Raw genomic sequence first — 16720 nt, forward strand, 5'->3', positions numbered from 1 at the left:
GTGATTTGTAGGTACTAAATAGCCTATGAATTAAAATGGGAAAATTAAAAGAACACTTTGTTAGTGGTCATCATCATTAAACAGGTGAAGTATTTTCCACTACTTAGGAAAAGCACACTGTCTCACATCTTAAGTTTTATAGCTGTACTGGTATATAGGTATGCATGTATGCCTGCCCAAAAAGTAAGAGAGCCAGATCAAGAGTTAGCAGAAGACAGAGAGAGAGAGGGAGGAGGGGACTTGGAGACAAAGAAAGCAATGAAAAATGAGAGGGAGTGCCTTTTGTAGAATACCATGAATTCTTCACGGAAGTGATATACTTTCAGTGGAAAGAATAACCCTGCTTTCTTTCACATGTAGAAGTTATCTTAGAATCAAGAGCCACAACAAAGAGGTTATACAGCTTATTTTAGGTGAATTTGATTACTTGATATAATGGTGAGGGACAATGAAAAAGGACTTTGCTAATAAAAATTTTTGAGATAGTTGATACATGTAATCCAGATTACTGTTCTTTTGGAAAAAAGAAAAGCAAGGAATGTCCAGTTTTAAAAAATCAGGTTCACAAATTAATTAGGACTATTCTAATTTTATTTTTATTTGTAGAGCTAGATCCTTTGTTTCTTCATTTTTGTACTAAAGATAATAGAGAAGAATCATGGGGTCCTTCATGGCATGTAACAAGAAATTCTTCATCCTGTTGCTGAATCCATATCCATGTTAAGTCCTCTTGGAAACAAGCTTCTTGACATCTTCTCTTCTGAAATTGGTGAACCTTCCAGTCTAAGTTTTTGAGAATTGTGCTTCTGATAAGCAGATTTCGTGGGCAGCCTTAACTATTCTCTTTCACACCATTTCTTTCTTTCTTTCTTTTTTTTAATCACTCAAATCTGTCACCAAAATATGCTTCTTTTGATAGGACAAAAATGGATGTGGTGATGTTTCTGTTGGATCAGTTAACTGGAATAATCGGCTAATGACACCTCAAGCAGGCAGGATTTCTTGGCTCTTGTCTTGTCCTAGGAAGGATTTGAAACAACAGAGTAGTTTTTCAGCTCAGTTACAACTCAAGCAGAACTTTTTTTAAAAATTAAAAAAAAAAAAATTTTTTTTTAGAACTGTTATTAAACAGACAGTGGATAGTACACTCCTGAGATGCGGAAGCAGGCCAGCCCCAAAGGAGAGGCCATGATCCCTCTTGGCTTCCCCTTTTTACACTTCCTGTTTCCTTGTGGTTCTGCCCTGTACAAAATAGGGCTTGTGCCCACCACCAATCAAGAAAGAGAATGCAAATTGGTGTATGCTCAAGGCCAGTCAGGAAAGGGGGCATGTCTGGGCACATGCAAAATAGGGCTTTTACATATTCATCTAGGTGGGTGTAGACCGAGACTTTTAATTGACAGTTGCAAGTTACATAACACCAGGCTGTATTGTGCATGTCTTTCCCATAATTCAGTCTGTTATAATCAGATATATGTAGGTAATACTTATGAACTCTTAAAGGGCTCCTGGCTGCCTAAGGTTACTTGAGGACATACCTAAGTATTGAGCCTTAAAGGAGTACTGCTAAAGTTGGAGAAAAACTTGTAGTTAGTTTGTATCCATTGTGTGCCTAGGGCACATGCAACAGGAGTTGAAAAAGTCTCTCTGGTTTTTCTAGCATATCTGTGAGCTCTCCAGGGTGTGTCTGCAGTGGGATTTAGAGATCAGTTGGTGTTCTTTTCGTCTAGGCCACCCCTCCTTGCTCATGCCTAACTTACTACCTAACACTTTGAAATGAAGTACTATAGAAAAAAGCATAGAATTTTGAATAGACTGAACATAATCTAAAAATTAAGTTGTCCACATGGGGATATTGATCAAAAGTAGATTAAACCTGTTAATTGAGAATATTTTATGTCTTTATAATATTTACTTTTCCCATATAGATGGCTCTTTGCCTGAAAAACATAGCTTATTTTTTCCTCCCCTTCTGCATATATAACAGGCTCAGGTCCTATAGTAAAGAAAAAGAAATAAACTTTTAATGTAGATTTCTTCTAATTGATAAGAGAAACTTTCTTCTTAACACCTGTTTACTTCTTGGAACATGTATCACTGAATACATTATTGAAAATGCCTTTGTAAAGAGAATCTATAAATGTGATGCTGAAGAATTCAAGTCCAGATTCAATCAAATCCAATAAAATAAAAAATAAAAATATGGTAGTAAATATGGATTAGCTATTACAAGTCATCCTAGTGTTATGGAAATATTACATTGATTATGTATATTGATTACTTTTGATTACCTCTTATCCTTACTGAATCTGTATCCTCATCTAGTACCTAACAGGGCTGATATGCAGAGGCTAAGTACTACAATATGGCTATAGAGTTACTGATCACCAGCATCCATGTTACTTGGTTCATGCCATGCTATACTCCCTAGTGAGATATTTTAATTATCATTTTTAACTGCATATTGTGAGGATTAAGAGAAATAAAATATTACATATAATATTGTCAGAGCAGCATACAAAAGTATATCATTTGTCAGGTTTTCAAAGTGCATTTATTTATAAGAAAATTGGGATAAGGAAATGGGTTTTATATAGTTTCTTAAAAATATTATTGGATGAAAACAGATTTATTTTGGTAAAACGGTGTATGGCATTGAGTATTGATCTTTAAACAATGTAATATGATTATAAACATCTCAAGATTTTAAAACAGCACTGTAATTACTTTCCTAGGTATAGATTACTATTCACCATTTACATTTACTATTCATCTTCATATTTAACTGGATCTTGAGATGGAGTTTTCAAAGGAAAATGTTTATGGAACCTATCAGTAAATTGCCAATTATATTATGAGATTGCATGTGAAGTATTTCTTATTATATAAGAGAGGAGTGCTAGAGAAGATAATGTCAGGGACCAACTATGAACCACTCTACTATAATTTGAATATTAAGGAGATGATAAAAATCATACTAATGTAGAACTTGCTTTCCACTAGTATTGAATTTACTCAGTAAATTAATTCAGATATAACACATAGAATTATTAAAGCACTTTATGCATTCTTGGTGTGTGAAATTCCATTGAATTTTACCTGTAGCAAAGAGCCAGTGCTTATGTGTGAGGTTATAATTGTAGTTTGTGGCTATGTTATGAAAACAGTATATACCTATGATAATTGTACAAATTCAAATCCTTGGTAACATATATGTGATAATTTGATATGATACATGAGTTTTCTATTTATTTCATGAGATAAGGATTTTAAAAATGTAAAATTGAAACTATATGAATTTTAAAATATGAGTTTATCCAAGCTTTTGTTAGGTTGAAAATGATGACCATATTGAAGTATAAATTATTGAATGTCCTAAAGTCAATAGTAATAATTTAAATATTTTTAACAAATCTTTCTGATATAAACATTCTGTGAATTCCTGGATACATTTTTTTTTCAATTTTTTCTCTTTATATTTAACATTATAGCAAATATTCACTTATCCTGTAAGATTATATCAATTGAAAGGTTAGGTTATGGATAGCCTGTTAGTTCTGGACCTTATAAATGTTATAATATTTCTCCGTTGCACCTGATATAAACATGAATCATTTTTACTCATAACTGAGGAACTTCTGATAGAGAAGAAAGCATTACCTCAGTACTTTTGGTGTGTTCAAAAAAAGTTCACCTTAATTTGTCAACTTATATAAGATTTGTATTTTTAGCTTCAAATATTTTATTCTACATACTGTCTTTTATATAATTTTTTTTATGTTAAATTCTGATTCTGGGTAGAAAACATCCAGGAAGGCTTACCACAAGTTCCAGAGGCTAAGACAGCAATGATTGTGTAGTATATCTAATTACCTGTGTAATTACACTGATATGACATCCTTCATATGTTTCATCTCTGATGTTAAATTCGTATCAGAAGTTTGATATATCTGCTACCTTTATAAAATTTTATGATCATTAAAAAATACAAACACACCTAAATATTTTATCTAGATACAGTTCAATAAATATTCATCAAACATATTCTATAACCAGAGCCTATTTAGTTGGCATTTCAGAGAAATAATGGAGAAGGAAATGACAGGCCATTCCAGTATTATTGCCTGGAGAATCCCATGGACAGAGGAGCCTGGCAGGGTACAATCCATGGGGTCACAAAGAGTTGGACATGATTGAGTGACTATCACTCACTGGGGGAAATAATCTCCCTTAACAGCCTTCATTTGGATGGTAGAAAAGTTCATGTAAATATCACCAAAGTAAATAATGAAGCAGCTACAGTAGATCCTCATGTAATTGCCTTGAGCTCAAAGTAGGGAAAAATAAATTCAAACCAGAAAAACAGAAGAAAGTTTCATAAAGGTGCTGATTTCTGAACTGGGTCTGGAGGTTGGTTGTATAAGCTCTTGGAGCCCCTGGCCTAGGGTTGCAAGATTGAGCTCTGACATGAACCAAACTATATAATCATGCTCAGCTTTGGACTTACAAGAATCTTCTGTGACTAAAACGTAAGGTATAAAATACACAAGCTGGGGACAAGCTGTGGAGGGTCCCAAACAATAGGATTGACTAGTAGGCAATGGAAAAGTTAATTTTTCAGCCTGGAGTGGGAATTGCATGATGGGCTTTACGTTAACATATTTTGGGGGCATTTGCTTCTTAATTTAATAACTTCTGATAACTCTGCAGCATACTCATGCTAAATAACTCAGGTACTTTGTTGGTATTCAGGGGATGTTCATTAAATAATTCGACCTTAATCAGACCTCCTGGCTATTTTGTTGTCGAGTCACTTAGTGTGTCAGTCACTTAGCCATGTCTGACTGTGACCCCGTGGACTGTAACCCACCAGGCTCTTCTGTCCATGGGATTCTCCGGACAAGAATACTGGAGTGGCTTGCCATTCCCTTCTCCAGAGGATCTTCCTGACCCAAGGATCAAACCTGGGTCTTCCGTGTTGCAGGCAGATTTCTTTACTGTCTAAGCCACAGGGAAGCCTACTCCACCACTTACCTAGTTACTTAAGTATTGATTCCCATCTCTACCCTTATCTCTGGGTGCTCTATGTCTCTCTACACTTCTTTCTGTGCTTTTCTGTCTTGTGTGTGTGTGTGTGTGTGTCACTGTTATCACCTCATCCTTTAATTATCTCTTTAGATGTTATCTGCTTTCTGATGCCTCTTTTGACTGACTTAGAAAGTTATTTACTTCCTCCATGACTTTCATGGCATCTTCTTTCTACATCTGTTTACAGTATTTCTCACAGCTGTGTCTTATCAGGTTGTGATGTCACTAGTCTGAGTACATCAGCTATGATTTAATCATCTTTATTTCCTTATACCAAATATAGTATCAACACTCAAGAAATGCTTGTTGAATTGGATTTGAATTTTCAAACAGGGTAGATTTTATGGCCATTGAATATATATATATATATATATATATATATATATATGTATGTGTATATATATATATGTATTTATTTATGGTGGGGTCTGACACAGTCACATATGAATACTGCAGAAACCATCATTTGTCGGTAGTATTTGACTTTCTCTGAAATATCAATATCATCATCTACAGACTGGTTTGAATTTCCACTACACATATGAAGCTAAATGTAGTAAATTGGAGAAATATACATAAGGCACACGTGACCCATGAATGTTGCCGGATTTCCTGTTCTCTTTGTACTCATATGAAGCAGAGTTGTTTTTTGTTTTTTTTCTTTTTGGACACAAAACCCTGGGTTTATTTTGTGGGTTGTTAGTTCTAAATTTAAAGGGAAAATACATAAGCACTGTGTGTGGATAGTTTCAAAACAAGTATCTTTTGAGGAATCTGGTAATATTCTTGTATTCTAAATGCTATATTGATTATTCATGGCAGCATGGCATTAGACATTTTGTCTTGTTATTTTTTTATCTTTCTGCTTCTTTTTTCCCTTTTATTTATTTATTTGTTTTTTAATCAAGACTGAATAGGTAACTGTGTTGGCAACCACCACACTGGGTGGGATTCAGAAGGAGGTGTACTAGAAAGGAGTGAAAACAAAGGTAGCTTTGGTCTTTTTTAAGAAGGAACACAGTAGCTAGTTTATAGGATTATTCATCTCTGAGAAAAGTGTGGGCTCAAGGAGAAAGGGTCCGGTATGCCTACTAGTCTTTTTTTTTTTTTTGCCCTGCAGACTATAATCATTTCTGTGCTCCTTGCCTTTAATGAAATAATTGTTAATATGCTGGAAGTCAGCGATTGCTGTTTTGGATAGAATGAAGGAGTTTTACTTTGGAAAAAATAAATTAGTAATGGAGTGGCAAGGAAGAAAAGACAGAACAGCTTTTCTGTTTTCCGGTTTGGATTCTGCTAGTGGCTTTGCTGCCTTGCCTGCAGTGATGGGTATTGCCAGAACTTAGGGAAAAACAAAGCTAAAATGGCAACATCTCTTAGGAAAATCTGTAAGATTGTAAGAAGGCTGGGTGCTTGTGGGAAGTGGGAGTTGGAGAGCAGATGCCTTTGGTCTGAGTTTCAGTCCTCACAGTCTGTTTGCTTTCTTGCTTTGAAATATTTTTTGTTTCTACCTCCTTGGTTTACAGGGAGCTGGGGAGGCTCGTTTTTGTTGTTGTTTTGAAATGTAAGTTTGCCAACAAGTGAAACAGAAAATAACTGCTGTGACAGACATGTCCCCTAAGACCTTTGCTTCTAAGGGAAACACCTCTGCTTCATGTTTAAAAACAGAGGCCCCAGCATTGGAAAACCAGATTCTTTTTGTCTGCAGTGCAATATGAAAATGTAAAATTGTCCCTGTGGAATTTTTACTTTTTTTTTTTTTTAAAGGTCATATCAACTTTGAGGTCTTGGAGCCATAGTTTCACTGCTGCTGTGATTCACATTGTTTTCTTTCTTTTTTTATCTTTTTTTAATTCTTAGGGCAGACATTGTGCTAGTGGTGTGCCAGTGGTGAACAGCTGCTTTAAATTCTACTTATGAACGGAAATTTGAGGTTTTTTAAAATGTTCTTATTTAATCACGATCAGACCTCCTCTGATTGATGCACTGCTCCTGTTGATTATTTTTGGACTTCTTTATTAGGCTTCTTTGGCAGTACAGAGCGATTTTAAGTTAATTCCCTTTGAAAGGGTATATTAGGTGGATGGTGTACCAGTAATTGTTTACACACTGTAGAAGCAAGAGTCATGTATGTATTTGGACAGTCAAAAATTATTTCATGTGTCAGACACTGTATTAGCCCAAGGTGCACAGCAAGAAGAAAATATACACGGTCTCTGTCTTTATAAAACTGCCATTATAAATATTGCTTCTACCTAGTTATCTCTTCAATCTTTTTAATATATTATTTTTACAACACATACTGTTAGCCTTTATCAGCATTGTTTATAGACCCCATCTTAATGAACAAGATACTTTTGATTTGAATCATGCTGAGGAACATACCCTTTGAAGTTAAGTGAAGTCGCTCTGTTGTGCCGGATTCTTTGCGACCCCATGGATAGTAGCCTGCACCAAGCTCCTCCGTCCATGGGATTTTCAAGGCAAGAGTACTGGAGTGGGTTGCCATTTCCTTCTCCAGGGAATCTTGCCAACCCAGGGATCAAACCCAGGTCTCCCACATTGTAGACAGACGCTTTACCGTCTGAGCCACCAGGGAAGTCCTTACAAATTGTTTATTCTGAGTCCCTCAAAGTTAATATGGACATTTAAGTCTAGGTGAAGAAAAATTTTTTTTTCAGATTTGCCCACTAATATACTTATTTTCTCCAATTTATAGACAGTTTTTGACAGGGGTATCTCTTAAAGGATAGGATCAAACCAGTGGCATTCATGTTTTCTTTTGGCTCTTCATGAGATGATTTCATGGAAAAAACATCAAGAAGTTTCTCCTTCCGATTCATATGTAATCTCCATGAATGTTTTGATTCCTGTAGTCAACTAAGATCTAAATAAAAATGGGAAATAGGATGCCGGAAGCGAAATGTTATTGATCCATGCTGGGAATTTTATTTCTTTAATTCTTCTTATTACTCAGTTAAAGAATGACCTGAGTAGGCTACCTGAGTCCTTTAAAGATCAGACTAGACAATCCTAAAGTCTTGGAATGTATACTGAAGATCACCTTCAACTGAAATACAAGTAACATATGGGAATCAGGGAATTGTACCTCAGATATATGAAAATTAAGTGGCACATTATTGGAAATAAGGCTTCTTTTCTATCACTGTGGTAGAATAGTTTTATTATATTAGAATATTCCTGTTTGGAAATGTATTACAATTAATGCTTTTATACCCTCCTCTTTTTTTTTTCGTTTTGCAGCAAAAATAAGAAAAACTTTCAGAAAAGAGAAAATGCCTTAAGTGAATAGACCTTTGGGCAAAAAGGGTGCTGATTAAATAAATGCGAATATTTGACAACAGGGCTACAGACAATAGATTAGATTTATAATAGAGTCTATTAATCACGTATGGGATTTTCTGGGACAGTTTTAATGTCAAATATTATAATAAACCATTCAAATTATCCCATGGTTTCAGCATTTTGGAATCTAATTTTCCAGACTGTCTTACTCATTCATAAGTGGTATAAATATATTTGCCAGAAGATATGTCATTTTTTTGGGTAGGTTTGTTTTTTGTGAAAGTTTGTGTATTTAAGCCATGTCATAGAAATCGGCAGTAGAAATAATGTAGTGTTTAAAAGCGCAGACTCTGGGACCAAAAACTCAGAAATGAATTCTGCCCTGACGCCTACTAATTGTGCAACTTTGGACAAGTCACTTCAGCTCTGTCCCTTGGCTTCCTTAGCCATAAATAGGGGTAGGATTAGTGACTGCTTGTACAGTGACAAAGATTAGATTAGTCAGGTACATCGGAAGATTGGTAGTTAGGTAGATAGAATAACAGAGAGTCGTTTCATTTTGTGTGATGTATTAGGTAAGTGTCCACTTTGTTTCTGCCTCATTTGAGTGAAAGAACCATAGCTAAAATGACAGCAACACTGACATATTCTGGGATACTTCTCATATCAGATACTCTGTTCACTGTTAGATTCACGTTAAAGCAAACATCACAATCTGATGGACTGGCTGTAGTGTATGTTGCTTTTCTGTTGATTTTACTAGATTTTTACTAATGTTAAAATTTTGGAGATTTCTTCTAAAATTCCAGATTTCGGGGTTTTCCTCTTTATTAGATGTTTTGACAATGTTGAGCCAGAAGTCGCCCCTGAAAACTGTGAGCCTGAGCAAGGTCACAGCCACCACTTTAGTTTGGGCGTGTGCTCTGCAAATGGCCACCATCTTCCTGTGGCCAGGACTCCACACACTGCAGGCATTTGCACAGTCATATTCTTTGCTCAGTGATACTACCTGTCTTGGGCCTCTAATTCTCTGGAGCTTTGTGACATCCTGCAGTGCATCCTGATTTTTAATCGAATTTTTAAAATAATGTTGATTTTAGGCAAAATATTTAATTGATGATTTAGGGAGCATTAAAGAGTCTGCCTTCAGTCCAGGAGACCCAGGTTCAATCCCTGGGTTGGGATGATGCCCTGGAGAAGGAAATGGCAACCCACTCCAGTATTCTTGCCTGGAAAATCCTATGGATGGAAGAGCCTGGCAGGCTACAGTCCATGGGGTCACAAAGAGTCAGACACAACTGAGCGACTTCACTTTAGGGAGATAAAACATTTGAAAACTGTGATCGGATACAGCTGAACTTTCGTATGTACCATATGCTTACACCTAGGACTATGCTTAGCCAAAAAGAACCAGATTCATTACCTGAAATGAGTTATAAGGTACAATTTTTATTCTGAGTTTTTGATTGATCCTAAGATGATGTTGATTACTTTTTTTTGGTGTTTAGTTGCTAAGTCGTGTTTGACTCTGTTACGATCCCACAACTACAGCCTGCCAGGTTCTTCTGTCCATGAGTTTTCCCAGGCAAGAATACTGGACTGAGTTGTCATTTCCTTCTTGAGAGAATCATTACTAGCTTCAGGGTTTTTTTTACTTACTATTAGTTCTTTGTAGTAGATTAAATGATACTTGGAGGGAAATAAGATGTTAAAATTGTATGCCCATTTTACCTCAAATTAAACGTCTCTTGGAACCATATGCTTTAAAGTACTTTAAGTAAAAAATATTCTATAAAAGACCCTAAAAAATTGTTACAAGTGGGCAAACAAAGTCAAGGAAATTACTATGGTTGTATTGTTAGTAAATACAAAATGTACTCATCATCTGTCTGTATTTATATTAAACATAAATACATGCTAATGACTTGGAGAAGGAAATGGCAACCCACTCCAGTGTTCTTGCCTGGAGAATCCCAGGGATGGCAGAGCCTGGTAGGCTGCCGTCTATGGGGTCGCACAGAGTCAGGCACGACTGAAGCGACTTAGAAATGCTAATGACTAGAAAGAAGAATGAAGAAAGGTTAATCATTTCAAGTCTACTATTAGTCTTACAGTGTAACTTAAATTACTTATTACCAGTTTTGTACTATTGTCTTTAAAACTATTTTCAAATATTTTCAAATATTTTTCATTTACATATTTTAAATATTAATAAAACATTTATATAATTTGTGTATTTTATAAAATATTCACATTATCAGTTACTGTGTCATAAAGAATGATCCATAATCCCGTAGTAGATGTCCAGTCAGTTGGTTCTCATGAAACTTCTTATTTAAACTATTATAATTTCCATTTTCCAACATTTTCTAATTTGACCTTGCTGCTAAGTCACTTCAGTCGTGTCTGACTCTGTGCGACACCATAGACAGCAGCCCACCAGGCTCCCCCATCCCTGGGATTCTCCAGGCAAGAACACTGGAGTGGGTTGCCATTTCCTTCTCCAATGCATGAAAGTGAAAGTGAAGTCACTCAGTTGTGTCCAACCCTCAGCGACCCCATGGACTGCAGCCTTCCAGGCTCCTCCATCCATGGGATTTTCCAGGCAAGAGTACTGGAGTGGGGTGCCATTGCTTTCTCCGAATTTGACCTTAGGCCAATTCAATTCTGTTGCTCACCATAATATATACCATAATATAAGTTATTAACAAACCATACCCGTTCTTTTTAAAAAGAATAAAATCTTAGCTTTCAAAGGAACTATAAAAGTCAACTAGTCCAGGCTTTTAGAGGTATGTATGCTTGAATCCTCTCATTAGCATTTCTGATATGTGATCTAACTGTCTTCTGTTTGGGTGCTTAAAGTATTGTGATGTTCAGTATCCCAGGAGACAAGCATTTTTGGTTGACTCTGACAGTTGGAAGGTTCTTTTAACACTAAGCCTAAATGCAATTTCTCTTAATTTCTCCTTTTAACTCTTCTTTTATTATATCACTGTAGATATTTTGTATATTATATAGCATTATAATTATCTTTTTATATGCTAACTTCCACAAGATAGGGCCCCTGGCAAGGAGTAGACACTCAGTAAATATTAAATGAATGAGTGAATAGTTCAGCCTCTGTCCTCTAAAACCACATGATATAAAATCCAAAAATTATTTCTGCCACAGCAGAAGGTTACCTTTCAATAATTTTCTTTGATCTGTATAGAGAGCTGTATGTGCCCATAAATAGCATGCAAAAAGAATCCATGTATAAAATTCTAGAAGTTAATACTTCTTTAGATACTCAAAAATCCATGATAGAAATCCCCGTAAGCAGAAATTGCCACCCGGCTTGGTAAAAATGTTTAAAATCTAAACTTTAGTCATTACTCCAGGAATGATGCCCATGTTAACACCGAAGTGGGAATTCTAACAATACATTCCTTGATAATACTCTGGTTTCAAGAATCAGGAATTCTACATGGATTATTTATTAGAAAACATACTTTACCCAGGGTTTGTCATTAAAACAACATTGCTAATATTAAAGTTCAACAAGCGATATAATTTAAATGTAATTTCCCTTAGAATATAATTCTTTACTGTTTTTTATATTTGCTCACAGTACCCCATAATATGAAAGAGAGTTTACATTTCTTGACAGTACTATGACATCAGATCAGATCAGTCTTGTCCGACTCTGCGACCCCATGGATCACAGCACGCCAGGCCTCCCTGTCCATCACCAACTCCCGGAGTTCACTGAGACTCCTTATGACTATGACATCAGTGCTTATTAATTCTGAGTAGTTTCTAAATACTCCATGAGCTGAGGGGATATAGTCCATATGGCAGGTAATTGGTGATGTTTAAACTTATCTGGATGGCTTTCCCAGGTGGCTCAGTGGTAGAGAATCTGCTTGCCAATGCAGAAAATGCAAGGGATGCAGGTTTGATCCCTGAGTTAGGAAGATCCCCTGAAGCAGAAAATGTCAACCCACTCCAGTATTCTTGCCTGGAAAATCCCATGGACAGAGGAGCCTAGCGGATTACAGTCCATGGGGTCAGAAAGAGTCGAACATGACTGAACACACGTGGAAAGTTCTTGATATCACTCCATTCTGAAGTAGCTATTATTTCAGTTTGCTTTTTGATGATAGCCAGTAGAAATCTACCTAGAACTCCACATTTTCTTTTGGTTTTCTTCTGCCAAATGATTGATGGAGCATTCTAACTCAGTTGTTTCCTCCTTGAGTTTTTGTGGTTACATTCACTTACTTTAGAACATTTATTAGCAAAGCGTTTTAGGTGAACCACATGGTCATTTTGGGAATGCGTATGGCTGAAATTATTGATGATAATTGATAGGGAAGGAACAGTGTTAATCAACTCTTTTGGTAGCTAGTTACAGAAATTGACAAGTTCTTACTAGTTTTTCTTTTGACTCTTGTCATAGGTAGATTTTTCAGGTTAAAAATCATCCTTTAGGATATAGCCTTATGATCCTCAGATAGTCATTAAAAAATTCTTGGTATAAATCTAAGCTAAACTCTTGAGTTTCTTACAGTGCTAGTATATCAAGTTCAGTGATACAGTATGCCTGTGTCCCACATTGGTTCTTTACAATAAAAGTCCAGTTTTTTTTTTGATCTGAAATTCTTAAGTCCTACTATAGAATGGGGAAATTATGTGGACAGCAGTTTTTAATGAAACTTTTGAAATGACTGAATCTTATAATAACATGTCCTACTCTCCTTTATCCTAAGAGGATTCAATTTACCCTTAAAAAGGGGTGGAAGGAACCTATTTGATGTGAGCTGTTTGGAAATAAATTTCATGCAGCAAAAACCATATTCTGAATTCCTAGCAGTGGGGTGAGGTTTTGGTACACTGGTGATTGAAAGACTGCTAGCTTAGCTCTTGGGTTACCCAATAGTGATTTCTTTTAACTTAGTTTGAAAGTAAAATTATTTGAAAGTGCGGAAAGCTGCAGTACTGATAGAACTGCAAAAAATTTGAGTGGAACTCAAATACTCACTTTTCCCTCAAGATGCAGAAATCTTAGTCTTGCACAGTAAGTTCTAAATCTATTTTTTTAATTCAAAAATAAAAAAGTTGGCTGTATAGGTATATTAAAATAACTTTTGGCTCTTTAACATAGGTCCAAATATATTAAACACAGATGGTTTCTCATAGCTAATTAGATTGTGTCTTACCCTAACCTTAACTATGCTTTACAACTAAGTGATTTAAATTATATTCAGTTCAAGTCAACTCAATTCTAAATAACAGTAATAATAAATAACATTATTTATACATGCAGTATGTTTTGTACAATGCTCCATCCTTTTAGATGTACTCATTTATTTCTCTCAAAACATGTAACTAAAATTTCCTATAGTGAAAAATTGAAGACATAGACAGGATAAGTAACATGGTCAAGATCATAGAGCTAGGAAATAGCATAACTAAGACTCAGCCCAGATTTTATCTAATCAAAGCTCATGTTCTGAAATGTTGCCCTCAAACCTCCATTCTGGTTTATTACACACTGTGCTAGATCTTGTATTCAGTTAAAAAATGAGTGATAGTGTTTGTAATTCAAAGAGCTTACAATTCAAAGGGAGTAATTCACAAAACAACTCATGAAAATGAAAATCCAGAATTAGTGAACTTAGGTTGATTTTGGTTAAAAAGTTTCTTCTGAATGAAAAGTCCATTAGATGGATCTCACTATTGAAGATACTGGAAAAGGTCAGTTTTCATTCCAGTCCCAAAGGCAATACCCAACGAATGTTCAAACAGTTGCACAATTGCGTTCATCTCACACGCTAACAAAATAATGCTCAAAATTCTCCAAGCTACCCTTCAACAGTGAACCGAGAACCGAGAACTTCCAGATGTTCAAGCTGGATTTAGAAAAGGCAGAGGAACTAGAGATCAAATTTCCAACATCCATTGGATCATAGAAAAAGCAAGAGAATTCCAGAAAAACATCTGCTTCTGCTTCATTAACTATGCTAATGCCTTTGACTGTGTGGATCAAAACAAACTGTGGAAAATTCTTAAAGAGATGGAAACACAAGACCACCTTACCTTTCTCCTGAGAAATCTGTATGTAAGTCAAGAAGCAACAGTTAGAACCAGACATGGAACAACAGACTGGCTCCAAATTGGAAAAGGAGTACATCAAATGCTGTATATTATCACCTTGCTTATTTAACTTATATGCAGAGTACATTGTGTGAAATGCTGGGCTGGATGAAGCACAAGCTGGAATCAAAATTGCCAGGAGAAATATTAGTAACCTCAGATATGCAGATGACACCAACCTTACGGCAGAAAACAAAGAACTAAAGAGGCTCTTGATGAAAGTGAAAGAGGAGAGTGAAAAAGTTGGTTTAAAGCTCAACATTCAGAAAACTAAGATCATGGCATCCAGTCCCGTCACTTCATGGCAAATAGATGGGGAAACAGTGGAAACAGTGACAGACTTTATTTTGGGGGGCTCCAAAATCACACAGATGGCGACTGCAGCCATGAAGTTAAAAGACACTTGCTTCTTGGAAGAAAAGTTATGACCAACCTAGACAGCATATTAAAAAGCAGAGACATTACTTTGCCAACAAAGGTCCGTCTAGTCAAAGCTATGGTTTTTCCAGTAGTCGTGTATGGGTGTAAGAGTTGAACCATAAAGAAATCTGAGCACTGAAGAATTGATGCTTTTGAACTGTGGTGTTGGAGAAGATTCCTGAGAGTCCCTTGGACTGCAAGGAGTTCAAACCAGTCCATCCTAAAGGAAATCAGCCCTAGCTATTCATTGGAAGGACCGATGCTGAAGTTGAAGCTCCATTACTTTGGCCACCTGATGGGAAGAACTGACTCATTGGAAAAGACCCTGACGCTGGGCAAGATTGAAGGCAGGAGGAGAAGGGACTACAGAAGTTGAGATGGTTGAATGGCATCATCAACACAATGGGCATGAGTTTGAGCACACTCCAGGAGTTGGTGATGGACAGGGAAACCTGGCGTACTGCAGTCCATGGGGTCGCAAAGAGTTGGACACGACTGAGTGATTGAACTGTACTGAGTATTGGAGATAAAGACAGAAATGTGAGATTTTTGTATTTAAATCTAGAATTCTCAAGTGGATCACTTAGTATAATAAAAAGTTGTTCTAAATTTGGACAAAGATAAAAATGAATAGACGTGAAGTATAAGGACAGATTTTAAAAACAACTTTATTAATGATAGTCATAATTGATTATTAAATATCTTCATCCTTGGGAATTAATAATTTCTTATGATTTACTGTTTTTATTACATATTTTGAAGTTTTCATTATAACCTCAATATCTGTGCTTCTTCCATTTAATTTTATTTTCTATACCATTATAAAAAATAAAAATTGAAATATCTGCTTCTAGATATACTTCAAGGAAATTCAGAGTTCTAAATTGGTTTAAAGTTGCTTGTTTGGTCAAATCAGTATCTATTTAACTAAACCTAAGTTGAATTGACCTAATAAATTCAAACCACTAAACATTGAATATATCATGGAATATTAATAATTGAGGATCTTCTGTTACTTTTATATTGGTGGAAACAAACTACTAATAAAAAGTTTTTTGCAGTCAGCTTATCCATTCTGCTCCCCCTCTGTAATTTTTTAAAAGACTATGTATTTAAAAAAATTTTTTTAAAGATTATATAATTAGCACCAACAATAGTTGATTTCATAGGAAATGAAATGATCTTGAACTCTGAGGATGGAAGAAACACATATTTTAACAATTAATGATAATTATTTTGGAGATTGTTCCACAAATTATTTACAAAGCTTGCAAGTCCTTTAGAAGTTTCCTCAAATAAACTGGAGCTTAAGTTGCCTTCCCAAAGTTTCACTTGTATGAACAAGACTGAAATTCTGGATCATACTGTTCCAGACTGAACTATCTTGGCAATATGATAACATGTATTATTTTTCTAAGCGTTTAAATGGAGAAATCAGTAATATTCAAAGTAAGAAATTGATAACCTAACACGGGGAACATATCCTGGGAGAACAGGATATCATCTGCCCTATGTATACATTAGGAATGAGCTGTGATTCTGTACAATGTTTACTTTTAGAACAATCATTATATAGTTGCTTATCATGGTTCCAAGAAAATGGTATTGCAAAGAAGATGCTAAAAAAAAAAGCAAATAACCTAATGAAAAAACGGAGAAGACAAAAGATTTACTTGGTCTTTGTCTAAGAACAGTGTTCAATAAAAGCTTGCATTCCAATAAAAACAACACAAATTATTAATATATTTCTAATTCTTTGGGGAAA

General features: G+C 35.5%; 1 protein-coding gene across 35 annotated transcripts in view; it reads left to right on the forward strand.

Moving 5' to 3' along the window:
- The window catches only part of SOX5 (SRY-box transcription factor 5), a 1171821-nt gene that overhangs the window by 724299 nt on the left and 430802 nt on the right, over window positions 1-16720 (forward strand). The window lies entirely within an intron of this gene.

Source organism: Bos indicus, chromosome 5 (genome assembly GCF_029378745.1).
Source record: "Bos indicus isolate NIAB-ARS_2022 breed Sahiwal x Tharparkar chromosome 5, NIAB-ARS_B.indTharparkar_mat_pri_1.0, whole genome shotgun sequence".
NCBI classification, from domain to species: Eukaryota; Metazoa; Chordata; class Mammalia; order Artiodactyla; family Bovidae; genus Bos; species Bos indicus.